At 38.7% G+C, this 21,423-nt stretch overlaps 1 protein-coding gene across 1 annotated transcript in view; it reads right to left on the bottom strand.

The window, feature by feature from the left end:
• Window positions 1-11,315, bottom strand: part of Scaper (S-phase cyclin A associated protein in the ER) — a 484,560-nt gene extending 473,245 nt beyond the window's left edge. The window contains 2 exon segments of the mRNA XM_047539576.1: window positions 7,302-7,337; window positions 11,273-11,315. The gene's annotated coding sequence lies outside the window, so the exon portion shown is untranslated.
• Between the last annotated feature and the right edge of the window lie 10,108 nt (window positions 11,316-21,423).

Genomic DNA, 21,423 nt, shown 5'->3' on the forward strand with positions numbered 1-21,423 from the left:
TAAAACCTTCTCTGAAGATGAGGAGTGTGTGAGTGTACATGTAGTTATATACAGAAAACCCTCAAGACTCCACCAAAACACTGTTAGAATAAATACATTCAGAAAAGTTGCAGGATACAAAATCAACACACAAAAATCAAGTGTTTACTAACACCATTACTATATATTAACAATTTATTATTCAAAAAGAATATCAAGAAAACAATTCCATTTTAATAGCATCAAAAAACAATGAAATACTTAGGAATAAATCTAACCAAATAAGTAAAAGATTCCTATGCTGAAAACTATAAAATACTGATGAGATAAATTGAAGATGACAAATAAAAGATATTCCATGTTTATGAAATGGAAAAATTAACATTGTTAAAATATCCATACTACCCAAAATGGTCTACAGATTAAATGTAATCCCTATCAAAATTCTAATGACATTTTTCACAAAAATAGAAAAATTCCTAAAACCTGTATGGAGTCACAAAAGACCCTAAATAGCCAAAGAATCTTAAACAAAAAGAATAAACTGGAGGCATCAAACTACCAGATTCTAAACATACAACAAGTAGAAATCAACTTTGAATGAAAAGAGACTTTACCTAGTGGGGAATGGATACGCAGGAGGTCCCCAGTGGTTCCCTAAAGCATCTATTGCTGGAGAAGCCTGTGGCCCTCACAGACTCTGAATCTTGTTTGGTAGCTGCTGGGTTATCTATATTACTACACTGCTCCAGAGCAAAAGACCAAACCATGTTGTACTCTCACCCACTCAGGTTTCTGCTGCATGGTACTATCTTGGGACTCTACCCACCTGGATTGCAGCTACACAGTACATACCATATGTTAGGTTACAAAACAAGCCTCAACAAATTAGTTAATATCCAAATCACATCACACATGTTCTCTAACCACAATAGAATAAAGGTAGAAGTCAACAAGAGAAATTTTAGAAATTGTATAAATACTTGGAAATTAAGCAACATGCTCTTGAACAACCAATGGGTCAATGAAGAATCAAAAGAGAAATTTTTAAAAATTCTTCAAATGAATAAAAATGAAAACAAAGCATACCAAACCCATGGGATACAGCAAAAGCAATACTAAAAGAGAAATTTTAGCAATCAACACCTACATTAAAAAAGAAAGATTCCAAATAATTCCAACTGAATAATGCAACTCAAAAAACTAGAATAAGAACAATCCAAACCCAAATTAGTGAAAGTCAAGAAATATCAAAGACCAGAGCAAAAAATTGAGACTTGTAAAAATATAAAGGACCAATGAAACAGAATTGCTTTTTATAAAGATAAACAAAACTGACAAATCTTTAGCTAGACTAACCAGGAAAAAAGACCCAATAAATCAGAATGGTATTACAATTGACATCACAGAAAATGCAAAGGATCATTAGGGACTAATATTAACAGCGTCAAAAACAGGAACTATTATTAACAACTTCAAAAACTAGAAGTGATGAAATCAACATCTGGACATGTACAACACACCAAAATTGAATCATGAGGACACAGAAAACCTAAACAAATCAATAGTGAATAACAGATTGAACTGATAATTGAAAGTCTCCCAACAAAGAAAAGCCCATGACTGGATGGCTTCAATGCTGAATTTTACCCAAATTTTTCAGAGGACTAACACCAATTCTTCTCAAACTATTCCAAAAATTTCAAAGGGAGAGAACTCTTCCAAATTCATTCTGAGACAAGCATTACTGATACCAAAACCAAATACGGACAAAACAAAAAATAGTGAACTACAGACCAACACCCCTGATGAACATAAATGCAAAAATTCTCAACAAAACATCAGCAAACTGAATCCACCAGCACATCAAAAATATTATACAAGATCAAGTAGGATTTATCCCAGAGATGAAAGGTTGAATGCAATAAACACAGTATCAGTCACAGAATGAAGGTAAAAAAAATCATATGAATGTCTCAATAAATGTAGAAAAACATGCAATAAAATTCAACATTGTTCCATGTAAATATCCTCAACAAATTAGTTATAGATGGAATATACCTCAATACAATAAAGGCTACATATGACAAATCCATAGCCAACATCAGACTGAAGAGGAAAGTTGAAGTCATTTCCTCTAATATCAGAAACAAGACAAGGATATCTACTTTCAACACTCTTATTCAACACCGTATTGGAAGTCTTTGTCAGAACAATAAGGAGAGGTTGAAATAAAGGGTATCCAAACAGAAAAGAAGAGGTCAAATTATCTGTTTATAGAAGTATGACAGAAAAACCTATATGCAGAAAAACCTAAAGATTCGACAAAAAAAAAAGTTAGAAATGATAAATTCAGTAAAATTGCACAATACAAAAATCAACAGCATTTTGTACATCATAACAAAATTTCTGAGAAAGATGAAAAAAGTAATCCCAGAGTAGCTACCAAAAAAAAGTACCTAGGAATGAATTTATCCAAGGAAGTTACTTATTTCTACAGTGAAAATTACAAAAATTGCTGAAAGAAATTGAAGAGGACACAAAACATGGAAAGACATCCTAGATTCATGGATGGGAGGAATTAAAATTGTTGAAATGCCTATAACTAACAAAAATGATTTACAGATTTGGTGCAATTCCCATCAAAATATCAAGGACATTATTTACAGAATTAGAAAAAACACTCCTAAGAATTGTATGGAACCACAAAAATTCCCAAACATCCAAAGCTATCCTCAGCAAAATGAACAAATGAGTCATCACAATGCCCGACTTCAAAATGTACTATGAATATAAAGTAACCAAAACAGCATGGTACTGGCATGATACAACCCAATGGAACAGAAAGTAGAGCAAAATAAATCTACACATCTAGAGCTAACGGATTTTCAACAAAGCAACCAAGCCCATACAGTGGAGAAAAGAGTCTCTTCAATAAGTGATGCTGAGAAATGCAAGTAGACTGCCTATCTCTCACCATATACAAATATCAATTCAAAATAGATCAAAAGACTTAAATGTGAGACCCATTAACTATGAAACTTTATGGAACAAAGTATAACAGAAAAGCTTCCTGACAATCTGGACAATATTTTTTTTTTATTTATATAACCCCGAAAGCACAAATAGGACTAAATAAAACTAAAAATCTCCTGCAAAGGGAACAGAGCAAAAAAACAACCTACAGAACATGACAAAATATCTACAAACCATACCTCTGAGAGGGGTTATTATCCAAAACAGATAAGGAACTCAAAAACTGAACAACAAGAAAGCAAATGACTAAATTAAAAGATGGGCAAAGGACCTAAATAGATGGTTCTCAAAAGAAGACATTCAAATAGCCAACAGGCCAAAAAGAGCTCAATATCATAATAACACTCAATATCATAATAATCAGAGAAATGCAAATTAAAACCACAATAAGATCTCACCCCACACTGGTTAGAATGGCTATCATCAAAACGAAAAAAAATAACAAAAGTTGACAAGGATGCGGAGAAAGAATTTGCACACCGCTAGTGGGAATATAAATTAGGACAGCCATTATGGAAAACAGTATAAAGGTTCCTCAAAACATTAAAAATAAAATGACCATATGATCCAGCAATCTCACTTCTGGGTACATACATATCTGTTATGGTTTGGAAGTGAGATGTCCCCTAAAAGTTCATGTGTGAGACAATGCAAGAAGGTTTGGAAGAGAAGTGATTGGGCTATAAGAGTCTTAACGTAATCAGTGAATTAATCCCCTGATGGGATTAAATGAATAGTGTATATGTTTTGTATCTGGCAAAGGAAGTCTCTCTGTGCTTCCTAATGATCATATGAGCTGTTCCCTCCTCCACACTCTTACACCATGATGTTCAGCCTCATCTTGAGCCCTGAGGAATGGAGTCAGCTGTCTGTGGACTGAGACCACTGAAACCGTGAGCCCCCAATTAACTTCTCCTTCTATAGTTTTCTGGTAAGGTCTTTTAGTCATCACAGTGAAAAAAAATGACTAAAACAATATCCGAAGGAAATGAAATCCATATGTCAGAGATATCTACATCCCATGTTCATGTCAGCATCATTCAGAGTATTCAAGATATAAAATCAATCTGTCTGTCCATCAATGGACAAATGCATGAATGGAATATTATTCAACCTTAAAACGCAGGAAATCTTCATTTCCAACAATGCAGATAAATGTGGAAGACGTTATGCTGTGAAATAAGCCACACACAGAAAGATAAACACTGTATGATCTCACTTATATACTGATCTAGAAAAATTTTTAAAGAAACTCATGGGCACAGAAAGTAGAATGGTGGTCACCACGTGCTGGAGGAGGAGATGGAGAAATGGGGAGAGGCTGGTTAAATGGCACGTTTCAATAAAGACAAGATCAATGAATTCGAGAAATCTATAGTACAGCATGGAGACTGCAGTTAATATAGTGTACAATTTTAAATTGCTATGAGATTAGATCTTAAATGTTCTCACCACAAAAAAAAAAGTCTGTGTGGTAACTAAGGCTAATTAGCTTGACAATCATTTCACAGCACACACATATATTATACATATATATATAATTCACGTTATGCACCATAAGTACTTATAATTTTTGTCGATTATACCTTAATAAAACTGGGGGGACTGACACCCCATCTATTTTCCATCTGTCCTCACTACCACCACCAGAGACTCACCATCTTCCCTGCCCTTACATTATATATTTACTAATTGTACTGTCTGTCTCGTCCTACAAGAATGTAAGCTCCATGATGCTTACTAGTTTTGTTACCACTATAGCCCAAGAACACAGAACAGTGCCTAGTACTGAGTAGGTATTAATTAAGTACCTATTAATGAACACAGTCCCTGCTACAGAATTTTTGCTCTCCTTGTTCCTTTCTTCCCACTTGCTATATATTCAAAGTCTACCAACTCTTCAAAGCCAGTTCAAAAGTCATGTTCATGAAAACTTTTTTTTTGAGCACAGGGGACTGAACCCATGCCTTGCAAGTGCAAGGCAAGCACTCCACCTGAAGCCATGAAGCCTACGCTTACATCCCAGTTGAATCTGAACTCCCAGTCAACTCTATCTGTATTCTTTCCCTCTAAAAAGTTGGGGAAAACATTCAGTGGTTGAGTGTCCCTGAGTTCAATACCCGATACCAAAAAAATAAAAAATAAAAAGAAAGAAAGAAAGAAAGAAAGAAAGAGTTGGGGAAAATGTTATAGTGGAAAGAGAATAAAGCATCATTGGATTCAACCAAATCAATGGCTACATAATCTTGAAAATTCATTTAACCTCTTTGAGTAATAGTATTCTCATCTATAAAAATGAATTAAATTTAGATATCTGCACAAAGAAATAAAAACATACTTAATGTATTTTTTACACAAAGACATATATACAAATGGTCACAGCAGTTTCATTCAAAATGGTACAAAACTAAGCTGCATGTGGTGGCACACACCTATAATCCCCGCTACTTGGAGCCTGAGACAGGAGGATTTCAAGTTCAAGGCCACCCTAGGCAACTTAACAAGAGCCTATATCAAAATTAACAACACCAAAAAAAAATTTTTCAGGGATGGGGACAGAACTCAGCGGCAAGGCACTTGCCTAGCATGCATGAGGCCATGGGTTCAATTTCTAGTACCACAAAAAAGATTAAAAAAAAAAAAAAAAAAAAAAACTAGAAACTCGAAATATCCAACAACAGAAAAATACACTTTCAAATTGTAATATACCCATATAATGCTACTCACCAACAGAAAGAAATGAACTACTGATACACATAACAGAACAAATACCACAGATACCATGCTCAGAAAAAGAAAGGACACTCTCACCAAGATGTCAATGGTCAAAAAGAAAAAACAAGCACTGAAGAGGATATAAAGAAACTAGAATCCTCTTCATATACTGCAGTGAGAATATAAAATGGTACAGCTGGCTTGATAAACCTTCAGACAGTTCCTCAAGAAGTTATACTCAAACAATAAAACCCAGCAATTCCACTCCTAAGTGTACACTCATGAGAAATGAAAACAAGTCCAGACAATAACTTGTACAAGACAACCTCAAGAATGGGAAGTTATACTACAAGTATGTATGATATGCTAAAATACATTCTACGGTCATGTATAACTAAAAAGAAAAAAAAAAAAACACTTGGACAAGAATGTTCATGCAAACATTGCTCATAATACCCAAAAACAGAAACAATCCAGGTATCCATCAACTGATGAATGAAATAAAATGTGGGTGGGGTTGCAAATTAGTGCAGCCACTCTGGAAAGCAGTATGGAGATTCCTCAGAAAGCTTGGAATGGAACCACCATTTGACCCAGCTATCCCACTCCTTGGCCTATACCCAAAGGACTTAAAATCAGCATACTACAGAGATACAGCCACATCAATGTTCACAGCTGCTCAATTCACAATAGCCAGATCGTGGAACCAACCTAGATGTCCTTCAATTGATGAATGGATAAAGAAAATGTGGCATATATATACAATGGAATATTACTCAGCCATAAAGAAGGATAAATTATGGCATTTTCAGGCAAATGGATGAAATTGGAGAATATCAGGCTAAGTGAGATAAGCCAATCTCAAAAAACCAAAGGATGAATGATATCGCTAATAAGTGGATGATGACACATAATGGGGGGTGGGGGGGGTTAGGGTTAGAGTTAGGGTTGGGGAGGGGGGTAAGAATGGAGGAAGGAAGGCTGTTTAGAGAGAAGGGAGGGGTGGGGGGAAGGGAAAAAATAACAGAATGAATCAAACAACATTACCCTATGTAAATTTATGATTACACAAATGGATATGCCTTTACGCCATGTGCAAACAGAGAAACAACATGTATCCCATTTGTTTACAATAAAAAAAATTTTAAAAAGCTATTTTAAAAATTAAAATGAGGGCTGGGGAGATAGCTCAGTCGGTAGAGTGCTTGCCTTGTAAGCACAAGGCCCTGGGTTCGATCCCCAGCACCCAAAAAAAAAAAAAAAAATTAAAATGAAATCAGACATTATATATGATGTATCGAAGTGCATTATACTGTCATGGATAACAAATTAAAACAAATTAAAAAATTAAAATTAAGAAAAAGAAACCTATGTCTAATCCAAAATTTGTTACTTTCTTCATATTTACCATAATTAAGTATCACTCATGCTATTATTTACATAACTTTTTCCTTCAAATTGATCACGTACTTAAGTTTTAAAAGAAAATCTGTAACACTATCATACATGTAAAATCAGTTTATAAAGATATATGAGGGCTGAGGGTATAGCTCAGTTGATAGAGTGCTTACCTTGTAAGCACGAGGCCCTGGGTTCAATCCCCAGCACTGAAAAAAAAAAAAAGATTATGGCAAAATATTGACGGTGGTACTCAAGTGAAATTTAAGAAACTTGGCTGAAACAAATCAATGGCCAAGCAGAAAATGGAACAGAAAAAAAACAAAACAAGTCAGTGAGCAATGATTACTAAGATTCACTGGGTTCCAGGTTTCTTCAGATGAAGTGCCTGTGATAAACTGAAATCTCATTGATCTTATCCTGCCCTGTACTCCAATAATGTCTGCGGAGACACCTGAACATCCTAGAGATAGAAATATGAACATGGGCTCCAGTGCCAGGAAAGGCACACCTCTCTTCAACTGAGTTTGGGTATACACGTTGTAAAAGGACAAGGCATAAATGCAGGCCAAAAGTAATGAGAAAACTGCTAGTAGCATTACTTAAAAAAAAAAAAGACCCATCATCAGCTGAAGCTAGAACAGCACATCTACGAATTCTTTCCCAGAGTTCTTCAATGTTCACAAAATCTATCACCCCCATTTTTTTCTTTTCTGAAGTTTAAAGGAAATCTATTTGCCTTTCTGAATCTGGTACTTCAACAGTTGTACTCAAAAACTATGAGTAATTTTTGTTTTTTCTTGTTTTGCTAATTAGGGTAAAAATGAATATTTCTGAGGAGAAATACATTTTATAATTCCTTGTCATTAATAAGGTTTTCAATTACTTCTATATATACTGCCACTAAGACATCAACTACGATGTATTTAATTTCTCCCATAAAAGTAACATGCTCAGAGGCTGGGGATATATAGTTCAGTGGAACACTTGCCTGGCATGGATAAGGCACTGGGTTTGATTCTCAGCACCACATAAAAATTTTTTTAAAAAGGTACTGAATCCATCTACAACTAAAAAAAAATTTTTAAGTGGCATGCTCCATTGAAAATACCAATACTATCTCTTTTTCCTATTCTGTATCAAAAGCAGACCTAACATACTGCAGTCTTTACAAATGAAATATGATGTCTGAGTGTGCTTTAAAACAATTTAGCAGCAGGTAGCTTTTATGGGACAGGACTGTCCACGTGTAGGTAACTGCCCAAACAGATTAGCACAAAGCAGTTCATTATACCATTCTGTTTTTGCGTGTTTTCAAACACATATAATAAACATTGCTTTAGGAAGTAATCATTAAAAAGTAGCAACTATTTAGCAAAACTTTATGAAAGCTTTAGGATTTGTCAGAAAGGACAAAATGTCTTTCCATAAGTCATTTCCTTCTAATATTTTTTTAGACTGGCACCACCAGTGAACTACAAATCTTTTCACTGTTTATATTCCACAAGACATACTGTCAACCAGCAAAAGCTAAAAATGTTGGTGAACAAGATTTCCATCCAGCAGAAAATTGCAAACAGAATTTTGTTACTTATTTAATTTTTGTTATACAAGTCATCTTCAGTTTTCACATCTAAAATTTCAAAAATGCCAATTCCACATGGATATCAGATTCCACCACTGGGGAGAATTCTGTTAAACTTCCCTCTAAATAACACCAGGTTAAGTGTTTAAAGAATGTTCACATGTAATTCTCAAAGAATTTTTGCTTCTCCTTTAAAGCCAGGTTGGCTTGTGGTCAGGTATGAAGTTGAAAAAAGAATTTCAAGTCCCTTCATCTTACTGATCTTTAAAACATTCTTGTAATTAAATGGGGGCATGAATGAAAACTTACTATCCAATCAAATCTTTTGTTATTTCTTAAATACCCATGAAACACAAAGTAAAAACACTTTTAAAATCTGTCCACCTCTCTGGGACCCCAGTGACCAAGATTACTCATTTATAAGCACATCTGTAGGGTAACCCTGATTATGCTCCCATGGTTCTTTGAACAAACAGTCAAATGTTTAACCATACTGCTATGGTCTCAATGTTTATATCCCCTCTGCGTGTGTGTATGTGTATGTATATGCGAAATTCTAGCTCCCGAGGTATGGGTTTATTTTGTTGTTAGGTCTGTTTGTTTTTCAGTACTGGGGAATGAACCTAGGAGCACTTTATCACTGAGCTACATCCCCAGACAGTCTTGTTAAGCTGCTGAGGCCAGCCTGGAACTTGTGATCCTCCAACCTCAGCCTGTCAAGTGACTGAGATTACAGTCATGTGCCACCTCAAACAGCTCACAGTGATGGTATCTGGAGGTGAGAAGTTTGGGAGGTAATTAAGTCAAGAGGGTAGTCCCCTCATGAATGGAATAAATGCCCTTGTAGAGGCAGAAGGGAGACCCCACTTCCCCTTCAGCACTGTTGAGTACACAGGCAGAACGTGCCATCTACGAACCAGAAAGCAGGTCACCAACAAATATGCAGGAATCCTGATCTTGGACTTTCCAAATTTTAAAAATGCTGCTCAAGGGAATAGAGGAAAAGGCAAAGTGCAAGCATTTAATAAGGGCTTACCAATAAGCGGTTGAAAAAGCTTTACAGATAACTCATGTATTGCTATTAAAAAATGTATGAGTTGGACATCATCCGTTTTACAGATGAGGAAACCAAGGCTCTAAAAAATTAATTTGCCAAAAGTCCAGTAGCATAACTAGCATTGAAACTAAGATTAGCCTGCTTTCAAAACCACCATATCACTCTTCCTCCCACAAAGGTTAACTTTCAGAATCACTCTTGCCTGGCATATCTTGAGTTCCTGGGTTAAATCCAAAAAAAATTTTTTACTCTTGAATTAGTTAAAAATATTAATTCTTTAGTGAATGTTAGTTAAGTCATTTCAATATGTGGCATAGATCAATCTCCATGAGGAAAAGTCATCGTGAACAGAAAATTCAGGAACAGAGCACCAGAATGAGATACTGATTAGATTACCAACCTTAGGTTGGAAAGCTTAACCCCAGATCTCATCACCAGATCATTATTTGCAAGTAATAATCTCTTTGAGCCCCAGTTTCCCCATTCATAAAATGTGCATAGCACCTATCCCATCTAAGACCTCAAGTTGTTTATGAAAAGTTTATGTGGATGAAATCAATCTGTAAACTAAATTACAATACATATAGGGAACTACTAGATCTATCCAGTAAGATGAATACAATGAATACCTATTTTCATAAACAATAACGTGGCACAAAGGAGAAATATAATCCACTAGCAACAGGAAACTGCTTTCAGGCAGGTGGAGCCCAGTCTCAGCGGGAGCCACTTGACAGCAGCAGGTGCTGCTTGGAGGAGTGATTTTCTGCCTGCTTTCTAACAATCCCTTCGCTCAATCGAGCCTGTTCCTGAGTCTACCCTGGTTCCTAAACGCGACTGGAAATAGGTGTGGGGACAAGGCGCGAATGCAGTTGGGGAAAGGGCACAGAGGCAGAAGGCGTGGTCCTACCACTCGCAGGTGAGAGGCCTTGGTTAAACTCTTCGGGCCTAATGTAAGCATTTGTAAGATGGAGAGACCATTCCCGCCTGCTCCCTGGCAGAGCTAAGACCAGAGTCGCGGAGCAGTGAAAGCGAGGTAAACCCCGCTGACAATGAGAGATGATGACGGTGATCACCTGTCAAACGAGGACAGGGGGAATTGGCTCCTCCGCAGGCCCCTCGCAATTCGGGCATTCCAGAAGGCTCGACACAAGCAGCCCGAGCGGCCCCCGTGAGGCAGCCTCCCACGCAGCCCTCCACCCGCGTGGTGCTCCGTCCCACGTCCCCCGCACCCCGGCTGAGCCGCCCAGCGGGCTCAGACCCCGCCCACCCTGCCCCCAGGCCTCCTCAGCCTACCCCCGGGCGCTCCCGAGAGGCCACGGCTCCCCTCCCCCCGCAACGCTCCCTGCCCGGTCCGCCAGCACTCCCAGGTAAGCGGAGGCGGTGAAAGGGTGTACCCCGCCGCCATTTTGTCCCCTTGGTCCCCGCAACACATCCAGCTGGCCGAACCTCCGCCGGGCCCGGCCGGGTCTGCGAGACGCGCGCCCCTCGCGGACACTCACCCCAGGCCGCCCTGCGCAGTTCGGGGCGGCTCCGAGCGTCCCGCCGGGAAAGGGGCGGGGCGGGGCGGGGCGGCCTTGGAGGGGCGGGGCGGCTGGCCGGCGCGACACGTGACTCCAGCCGCGGCCGCGCCTCTCCCTGCTCTGAACCCGGAGCGGCCGGCGCGCAGGCGCAGCCCCGTTCCCGCGGTTGGGGCGCCGAGGCGGGAGATGGGGGTATGGGCTTAGCTGGTGGTCACCGCCCGGTTGCTCTCCCGAAGCCGTTCTCTTTCCAAAACTGCGCTCCCACCGCGGCTTTTGGCCACACAGGCCCCTCCCTCGGATTCAGTCTCCTCTTCCGCCTGCCTTATCACTGGAGTCCACAGATTCAGGACCTAGAGGTCCGCCTCACACAAATCTGTACACGTGAAAACGATTCACAGAAGCACACGGGACTACGCAAGCGCGTCTTAGCCTCCAGCGCAGAGCTTTGTTGGGACCCTCTGTGTGCCAGGCGTGGAAGGCTGTAAGCATCGAAAACCTAACCAGTGTGTTTAATCTGCTTCGGAGAGAGCACAACGCGTGATGAATTCCATGTTGAACCGTATTTAAACCACAGTTCTGAAGTACATACGAAGGAGACGCTGCCAATTACCAATCGGATGTTTCCCATCACTTTCATCCAGTTGACGCGCAAGCTCTGTCCTTCGCTAGCCCTATTTTCCCCACAGCGGCGGGAAGACGTGGGATGCCCTGAGTCTGACTCACAATTAGAGTGTGAGTGCTGTGGAGGCAAGGACATGTTGATGGCTAGGTTCGAACTCCCTCCTCTTCTTAAAAACTCACTCAGTTATCCAAAAAATGTTTATAGGGCACTACTATAAGCCTGGTGTTATTCTAGGTGCTTAGAATTAATTTTTTTAAGACCCTTGAGCGAAAGATCTGTCTTCTTGGAGCAGGGTAATGACAGACAATAAATGTAAACACAATAAATTGTGTGATAAAGTGAGAAGCACTAAAGTAAACAAAATGAGTAGATTAAGGGAGATGGAGAACATACTACAATTACATGAAAGGTGTACAGGGCCTAACTCACCAATGATCCTTTCCCCTTCCTTTCCCATGAGCATTTAAACAACCTCAAGGCTGTCACGTTGAAAGCTCCCCCCAGGCCATCAGACTCCACTTCAACCTCTCCTTCATTTCTTCTCCTTCATGACCTACCTTTCGCTAATATCTCCCAATTCTTCAATTACTACTCATGTTTGGTCTTACTGCACCTTGATTTCTGCCCCACCACCCCCTGGAAACCATTTTTTCCCAAAGTCACTAGTATTTCCCCACTGTAGATTCTGTGAATAGTATCATCACAACTTGTAGTCTGGATCTTCAATATCCTCCCTAAGACTCCTGTGTTGAAGGCTTGTTCCCCAACCAATGGCCTATTGAGAGGTGGTAAAACCTTTAGAAGGTGAGACCCAGCTAGAAGGAAGTTAGGTCATTGGAGGTATGCTCTTGAAGAGGATTTTGGGTACCTTCAATCTCTCTTACTTGCTGCTTCCCAATTTTCATGAGGCAACAGCTTCCTCTGCTGTACGCTCCCAACATGATGTATTGCTTCACCATAGGCAGTGGCACCAAGCAGCCATGAACAAAAACTATGACGTCAAAATAAACTTTTCCACCTTATGAGTTGATTATCTCAGTTATTCTGTCACAGTGGCAGAAAACTAACCCAGAACCTAACAATTTATCTGCAAGATAGTCCTCCCTGCAGGAAGCTTTTTCCTTACCTTCCATTTTTACTCTCTCAATCTCACTTAACCAATCCCTCTCCATCTCTGTTGAAATCTCCCTGTATTTCTTCCATCCTTTAAATAGGATCACTCAGGGGTAGATGTAAGATCTGTCTTTCCCACCGGACACTCTATTTCTACATGATCACTGCCTTTTACATAAATCTATTAGTATCTTTGTGCTCCTGATTCCCCAATATATCTCTCCAGCTTTGATTTCTGCTTATAAGATCCAGGTCTGCATAGTTAACTGCCTACTGGTCATCTCCACTTGAATCTCTCAAAACCAATATAACAGAAATTAAAAAAACACCTATTTTATACACATATAAAACAGCTTTACTGGGACATAATTTACATGCCACACAGTTCACCCACCTAAAGTATACACGTCAATGATATGATATTCAGAGTTAAATACCACTACAATCAATTTTAGAAATTTTTCATCACCCTAAAAAGAAACCCTGTACTCATTAACAGTTACTCCTTCATTTCTTCTCAACCCTCTCAGCCACAGTCAACTATTAATTTTCTGTATACATAAATTTACCTACTGTGGATATTTTACAAAGGGAATTATATTTGAGAGTTAACTTCTCATGGTAGGTGAAAGAATGTTCAAGGCACATACACCTTGTAGCTTGAATCAACATTTTATCCCTTTTTATGGCTAAATATAATATGGTAAATATGCCATCTTTTATTTACCCAGCTAGAGGATATTTATACTTCTACCTTTATCAGTTAAAGGACACTTAGATTATTTCCACATTTTGGCTATTATAAATAATGCTGCTATGGACATTCATGTACAAGTTTTCATGAGTACATATGTTTTCATTTCTTTTGGGTATATACCTAGGAGTCAAATTGCTGGGCTATAGGTAACTGTAGGTTTAACTTTTTGAGGAATTGCTAGACAGTTTACCCAACCAACTGCACTATTTTATATTCCCACCAACAGTGTATGAGAATTCCAATTTCTCCACATCCTCTCCAACATTTGTTATTGTCTTTTCTTTTTATAGCCATCCTAAGTATAAAATGGTATCACATTGTAGTTTTAATTTCTATTTCCTGGAGAACATATTTTCATGTGTTTCATATGTGTATCATCTTTGAAGACATGTCTATTCAAATCCTTTGCCTATATTTTTCAATTTGATTACCACTCATTTTCTTTTGCTTGAATATCTATTCCTGTTATTACTCTGTTGAATATTATGGTTCAGCACCCCTTCTTTGGCCCCACTGATGGCCCACTTGACCATGTGGCTTGCTTTAGCCAATAAAATAAAAGCAGGAATGTCAGTTCCACCTGAAAGCTTTAAAAGCTAGCTTTTGGGGTTCACTGTGTCTCTTTTCTGTCTGCCATAAGCAGTTTGTTTCAGAGAAAAGCTGTTCAGTTAGCCTAGGTTCCAGAGTAATATAACACCTAGCCTATCCTGTGCTCTCTGTCTGGCTCCACTATCCCCTGGGCTCCTGGACATGACCTACAAGGCCTCAAAGATCAGACTTGTTTAGCTCTACATCCTCATTTCTTGGCCATTCCTTCAATCACCCCATGCTCTGGACAAAATAAAATACATTTGGACCTTGGAATTTACCTTCTCTTCTCTCTCTCTGTCCTCCCATCCTGGGTCTTTGCCTAAATTGTTCCTATTACTGGAATATAACAGACACCTTTGCCTAATCATTTTCTATATGCAACACAGTACACATACACACATACAAAATTTCATTTTGTCTGACAACCACCCTGAGAATTAAGCAATGTATCCGATTTTACAGATCAACAAAGGTCCTAGATGGACGCCCTTCTCTGATTCATTATGCTATAGTAAGAGCTAGAAATAGTTAAATATCACTGATCATTTAGTATGTGGTTGGCATTGTGCTAAAGTACTTTTCATGGATTATATATAACACATTTAAATAAATTGCATGCGCTACAAGTGTAGAATAGTGCTATCCACAGCAGTTTAAGGATTCTGAATTTGGAGTGAGATAAAGTAATTATGTGATCCGAAGCACATTACTAAACCCCTCCAAACTCCATTGTCCTCATCTATATAATATGGCAATAAGATATACCTCAAGAAGGCCTGGGGATATGGGTTGGTTGGTAGAGTGTTTGCTTTCCAAGCACAAGGCCCTGGGTTCAAATCCCCAGCACCGCAAAAAAAAAAAAAAAAAAAAAAAAAAGATAGATATATAGATATATATATAGATATATATATATACCTCAAGGCCATCCCAGTGACTCAGGAGGCTGAGGTAGAAGAATTGCAAGTTAAAGGCCAGCACTCAGCAATTTAGTAAGACCCTGTCTCAAAATTAAAAAATAAAATAAAAGGGACTAGGGATGTGGTTAAGTGTTTGAACATCCCTGGATTCAATCCCCAGTACAAAAAAAAAAAAAAAAAAAAAGATAATATTTCAAAGGTGTTTTGGGTTTGTTTTGTGTGTGTGTGAGAGTACTGGGGATTGAACCCAGGGGTATTCAACCACTGAGCCACAGCCCCAGTCCATTTTATTTTTTCTTTTGAGACAGGGTCTCTCTAAGTTTCTTAGGGATTTACTAAATTGCTAAAGCTGCCTTCGAACTCTCAATTCTCCTGCCTCAGCCTCCTGAGCCACTGGGATTACAGACATGTGCCATCATGCCCTGCTTCAAAGGGTTTCTGAGTATTAACTGAATCAATATTTAGAAAGCACTTGGAACAGTTTAGTATGTAGAAAGAGCTCAGATTCTATCAGCTACAATGTTTATTTTGTCTTCTAACCTTATAACACACAGGAATTAGGTACTACTATGTAAGTGGCCCTTTCTTTCAACTGTCCTGTCCGATCCCACCACTTGACTTCCAATACATTAATCCTTTCAGAATGCCCCTGCTCCTTTTTGCCACTGGACAAATTCCCTCTACCTCTAGAACTTGCCTCAGCCCTTCCTACTCTTCTGCAGAAGACCTACTTATTCCCTTTCCTGGACTTCCAAAGCACTTTATACAAACTCCTGTAGTTAAATCCCTTTGAAAGTAAAGAACTCACTTCAAGTGAGTCAGGCAGGAACTGAAATACAGACTCCTGCAGAACCAGCCACTCCTGCCTCTCTCAGGCGGATCCCCTGAGTTCTCTGATTCCTTCTGCTTTCACTCTGTTCTCTCCCAGCCACCAGCTCCCTCTGCCCACTCACAGAATATGCTCTCTAGACTTGCACACCATGGCCATCAGGGGTTCCTTTTTCCATCAGTTCTGACTCTTTCTTTAGAACTACACTGCATAATAAAATAGCCACTAAACACATGTGACTATTTAATTTTAAATGAATTACTGACAATCCTCAGTCAAATTTCAAGTACTCAGTAGCACATGTGTACATGTGGATATTTCTTTTTTTTAATTAATATTTTTTATTTTATTTATTTTTATTTTTACAGACTGCATTTTGATTTACTGTACACAAATTGGGTACAAATTTTCATTTCTATGCTTGTACACAATGTAGATTCACACCATTTGTGTAATCATACATGTACATAGGGTAATGACATTTGTCTCATTCCACTATCTTTCCTTCCCTCCCCTAATTTCCCTCTACACAATCCAAAGTTCCTCCATTCTTCCCTTACCCCCCTGCCCACCACCCCCTGTTATGTATCAGCTTGCACTTATCAGAGAAAACATTCGATCTTTGGTTATTTGGGATTGGCTTATTTCACTTAGCATGATATTCTCCAACACAATGCATTTACCTACAAATGCCATAATTTTATTCTTCTTTGTGACTAAATAATATTCCATTGAATGTATATACCACAGTTTATTTATCCATTCATTTATTGAAGGGCATTTAGGTTGTTTCCACAATCTAGCTACTGTGAATCGAACTGCTATAAACATTGAAGTAGCTGTGTCACTGTAGGATGCTGATTTTAAATCGTTTGGGTATAAACCAAAGAGTGGGATAGCTTGGTCAAATGGTAGGTTCATTCCAAGTTTTCTGAGGAATCTCCACACCACTTTCCAAAGGGGCTGCACCAATTTGCAATCCCACCAGCAGTGTATGAGTGTACCTTTTTCCCCATATCCCCACATCTTCCCAATACCTATTGTTGCTTGTATTCTTGATAATACCCATTCTAACTGAGCAAGGTGAAATCTTAGGGTGGTTTCGATTTGCCTTTCTCTAATTACTAGAGATGTTGAATACTTTTTCATATATTTGTTGATTGCTTATATATCTTCTTCTGTGAAGTATTTGCCCAGTTCCTTAGCCTATTTGTTGATTGGGTTCTTTGTATTTTTGGTGTAAAGATTTTTAAGTTCTTTATAAATTTTGGAGATTAGTACTCTATCTGAAGTGTGTGTGGTAAAGATTTTCTCCCACCCTGTAGGCTCTCTCTTCACATTATTGTTTCTTTTGCTAAAAAAAAAAAAAAAAAAGCCTTTTAGTTTGAATCCATCCCACTTATTGATTCTTGCTTTCATTTCTTGCACTCTGGGACATGTGGCTATTTCTACTGTACTGAATGGTACAGAAGGTCCAGGAGGTTGAAGCAGGAGGATCACAAGTTTAAAGCTAGCTTCAGCAATTTAATAAGACCCTGTCTCAAAAAACAAAAAGTTCTGGGGATGTAGCACCCCTGGGTTCATCCCCAGTACCAAAAAACAAGTAAATAGAAATAAAAAATAAAAAAGAATTGTACAGGGCTGGGGCTATAGCTCAGTTGGTAGAGTGCTTGCTTCACATGCTCAAGGCCCCGAGTTCAATACCCAGCACCACAAAAAAAAAAAAAAAAAAAAAAATTCCATTATTTCAGAAGGTTTTATGTAGCACTATTCTAGAGATACTGTTATACTGCTTTGTTCCGGCTGCTATGACAAATTATCATGGACTGGGTAGTTTATTAACAACAGATATTTATTTCTCACATTTCTGGAGGCTGGGAAATCTATGCTCAAGGTGCCAGCAGAGTAGGTATTGGTCTATTTCCCAGGTCACAGGCAGTCATCCTCTTGCTGTGTCCTCACATAGTGAAAGGGACAAGGGAACTGTCCTTGGTCTTTTTAAACAAGGTTTCTAATCCCACTTATGGGGTTTACACCCTCTGGACCTAATCACTTCCCCAAAGACCCACCTCCAATACCATCTCATGGAGAGGTGGGATTTCAACATATGAATTTGGGGGGAACACATTTAATCTATAGTAGATACTTATCTATTGTCACATCCCCCAAAATGGGAGTGTAATTGTTCATAGTTGTTTTTCCACCTAAGTCCTACTATAGGCCATGGCCCACTCATTAATTGGCTATCCCTGGATCAAGTGCCCACTCTTAGCCCAAACGACTGTGGCAGGGATGTATTGGGGTTGGGGAGGATGCCTGGAGATACTCACATGATAGCAAAATAAGACTGCCTCAGCATGGAAATGTATCCCATGGTAGGTCATAAGGCAGAATTCTGAGCTTGCTCAATAGAATCATGCTGACTTATAATTGTTTATGAAACACATGTCTCCTACCACCACTCTTTCCCATCATTGGCCACCTAAACCCAAATAATATCTAGCACCTAGCCTCAGTGTTAGCACAGCACCTAGCACTAATGGGAGCTTAACAAGGGCTTACTGGGTGAATTAAAATTATTCAGGGTGAGAGAAGACATCAGTCTGAGTAGATTTTTTTTTAATAATAGCACACATGAAGTTTGAATTGGATTTTGAAGTAAAGACTGGTTTTAGATATGCAAACAGCAAAGTGAAAGGTTATCTAGGAGAGGCAGTAGTTGAACAAAGGCAAGAGAATAAAGAATACAATTAGGAAATAGAAAATAGAGTAATACATATTCTTCTAACAAAAGATTATCCTGTGCTGGTCACTCAACTGTTCCATTTGATTCCTTTCTTTTGAATTTCTGCTCTGAATTCCAGGGAACTACATTCCAGGACTCTTGTGCCACTGGAAGACTCAGCCAATGAAAGATGCTGGGGGAAGATCAGAGGCACTAGGAAAATCCCGGAGATTTCTCCTCTCTCTCTCCCACAAACATCATCTCCAGTGGGAAACACATCTTCACCCTGGCTCTAGTTCCCATGGGGAAGCTTCTGACCAACAACCTCAGCTTTGAGGTCCTGGTAACACCTCTTGTTCGCTAGAGGATAAATTTGCTCACCTCTTTCAAGGGGAAACAGATGGAAAATAGAATTCTAATAATTCATGCCAGGCAAAAATTTAAATTAGCATCTGTATGTAGTGGAAGAGAATGAAGAGTCAGTTGAAGGTAAGGCAGTTGGAAAATTCAGAGTTACCATACCCTACCAAGCTAGGAAGGACCATGAAGTGGACTGACAATTTCAGAAGCATTAAGACAGTTGAAGAAGAAAAAGAAAAAGTAAACCCCCAGGTTTTAAACTCTCAGCTCAAGATATTGTCAGAGAACCAGAAACTTACACAATGACCCAAAGTATCTCTTATTTCTTATAGCTTAAGAGCAGACCATGAAAGAGGATCAGAATCAAATTTATTCAAGAAAATTACTGAAATAAAATGATATTGAATTGCAAAATAGTGAGACTCTGAGACTTACAATGAGGACATCTGAGGTGATTTCAGACTAGCCCTCTAACTATTCCTGAGTCTCCCTTGCCAATACTTCCTCTCCTACTGGAGGAAACTGACTTTTCCTCATTGAAAGAGTCTGTAGTGATCCTGTATGAAGCAGTTGCCTTGCAGAGAGATATTTAACCTCCCCAAACCCTACCCACCATCACTCATTTTCTCCAAACCCACTTCTAAAGTCAAATCTAGCAACCCAGAAGAGAAATGGAAGGCCTATTCCATGGGTAAACAACAACTAATATACCAAAATCATGACAATATTTGTATTTACATCAGCAGTAACCTGAAAGACATATGTGAGAACAGCTCCTGAGTGTGTTGTATCAGAAAAGATATAAAAATGGACCACACTAAGCCAGGCGAAGTGATGCACACCTGTAATCCCCACAGCTCAGGAGGCTGAGGCAGGAAGATTGCGAGTTCAAAACCAGCCCCAAAGCAAAAATGAGGCACTAAGCAACTCAGTGAGATTTTGTCTCTAAATAAAATATAAAATAGGGCTGGGGATGTTGCTCAGTGGTTGAGTGCCCTTGAGTTTAATCCCCAATGCCAAAAAGAAAAAAAAAAAAAAAGAACCACACTAAATTTACAGTATGGATGTGCTTACCTGAGATTCTTATTTTAATATGCTAAATTGAATAACTAGAAGCTTTACTCATGATTTTCCTGGTTCATTGGCTAAAAGTAAGAATGAAGCTGAGATACCAGAGCATCCTTCACATAATGTGGAGAAAGAAATGCAAACAGTTTTATACAAAAGGGTCAAACCACAGGATCATATATGAAAGGGTCAAGGTTATAAGAATGTTTGAGTGGATTTAATAGCTATAAACTGCTCAATCCCTTCCTGTTTCCAGGAGACATAGGCATTGAGAAAACCTTCATATTCCATGGCATAATCATAACTACTACATATATTCATGAGTATTCTATGCATCCTAATCTTGCATCAAAGACAGTTTACTAATAAATGGTTTTAAAGTAATCCAGCACAATTTTTTTAAAAAAGCTTCACATAATGGCCACACCCCACTTTTTTGGGAAAAAAAAAGCGTAAAATGTGACAATTATACAATGAAATTAAAGACAGGTATTCTCAAAAGTTCTGCAGTGGCAGTACTCTCTAGGCCATGGATAACTAAAATGTGTTTTTTTATTTCACTACAAATGTTGGCAGAGTGGCAGAGCCATGTGTTAATACCCATCAAAGAAAAGGTAGGTAGAGTTACCCTAATTGGCAGCAGAGGCCAAGTGGCAATTAGAATGTTTTGACCATCAGAGATCTATGGGGGGTGCTAACCAGTGATAGAATGGGTCCCTAGGAATAAAACAGATGGGCAACCTACTGAAGTATGACTTGATATATTCAACTGAGAAAAATACAGTCTAGTGAGCAGAAACCTGACTTGAGTTACCACAAAAGGAAGGTAAATCCTCTCATTTAGCTCCCAGACCTAAATTACTTCACCTACCCAGGGCCCAGGGATTGGAGGAGAAATGGGGTCCTGTTTCCAAACACTGCAATATTGTCACAACTGTATACCATTATTAATTTTCCAAGACTTTCTCAAAAGGACTATGGCTGTTAGCAGAATGAGTGCACATTGAGCAAAGAGACATACCTAGAATTTCGAGGAGATCATTACATATTTCTCTGAGTTTATGCTAATCCTTTGGGACCCCTGGATATATTGAAGGCTTTGGGTGGTCAGGTGATAAGTGAATTTTATACCCAAGTCTATCACACTC

This window comes from Sciurus carolinensis, chromosome 2 (assembly GCF_902686445.1).
Source record: "Sciurus carolinensis chromosome 2, mSciCar1.2, whole genome shotgun sequence".
Classification (NCBI taxonomy): Eukaryota; Metazoa; Chordata; class Mammalia; order Rodentia; family Sciuridae; genus Sciurus; species Sciurus carolinensis.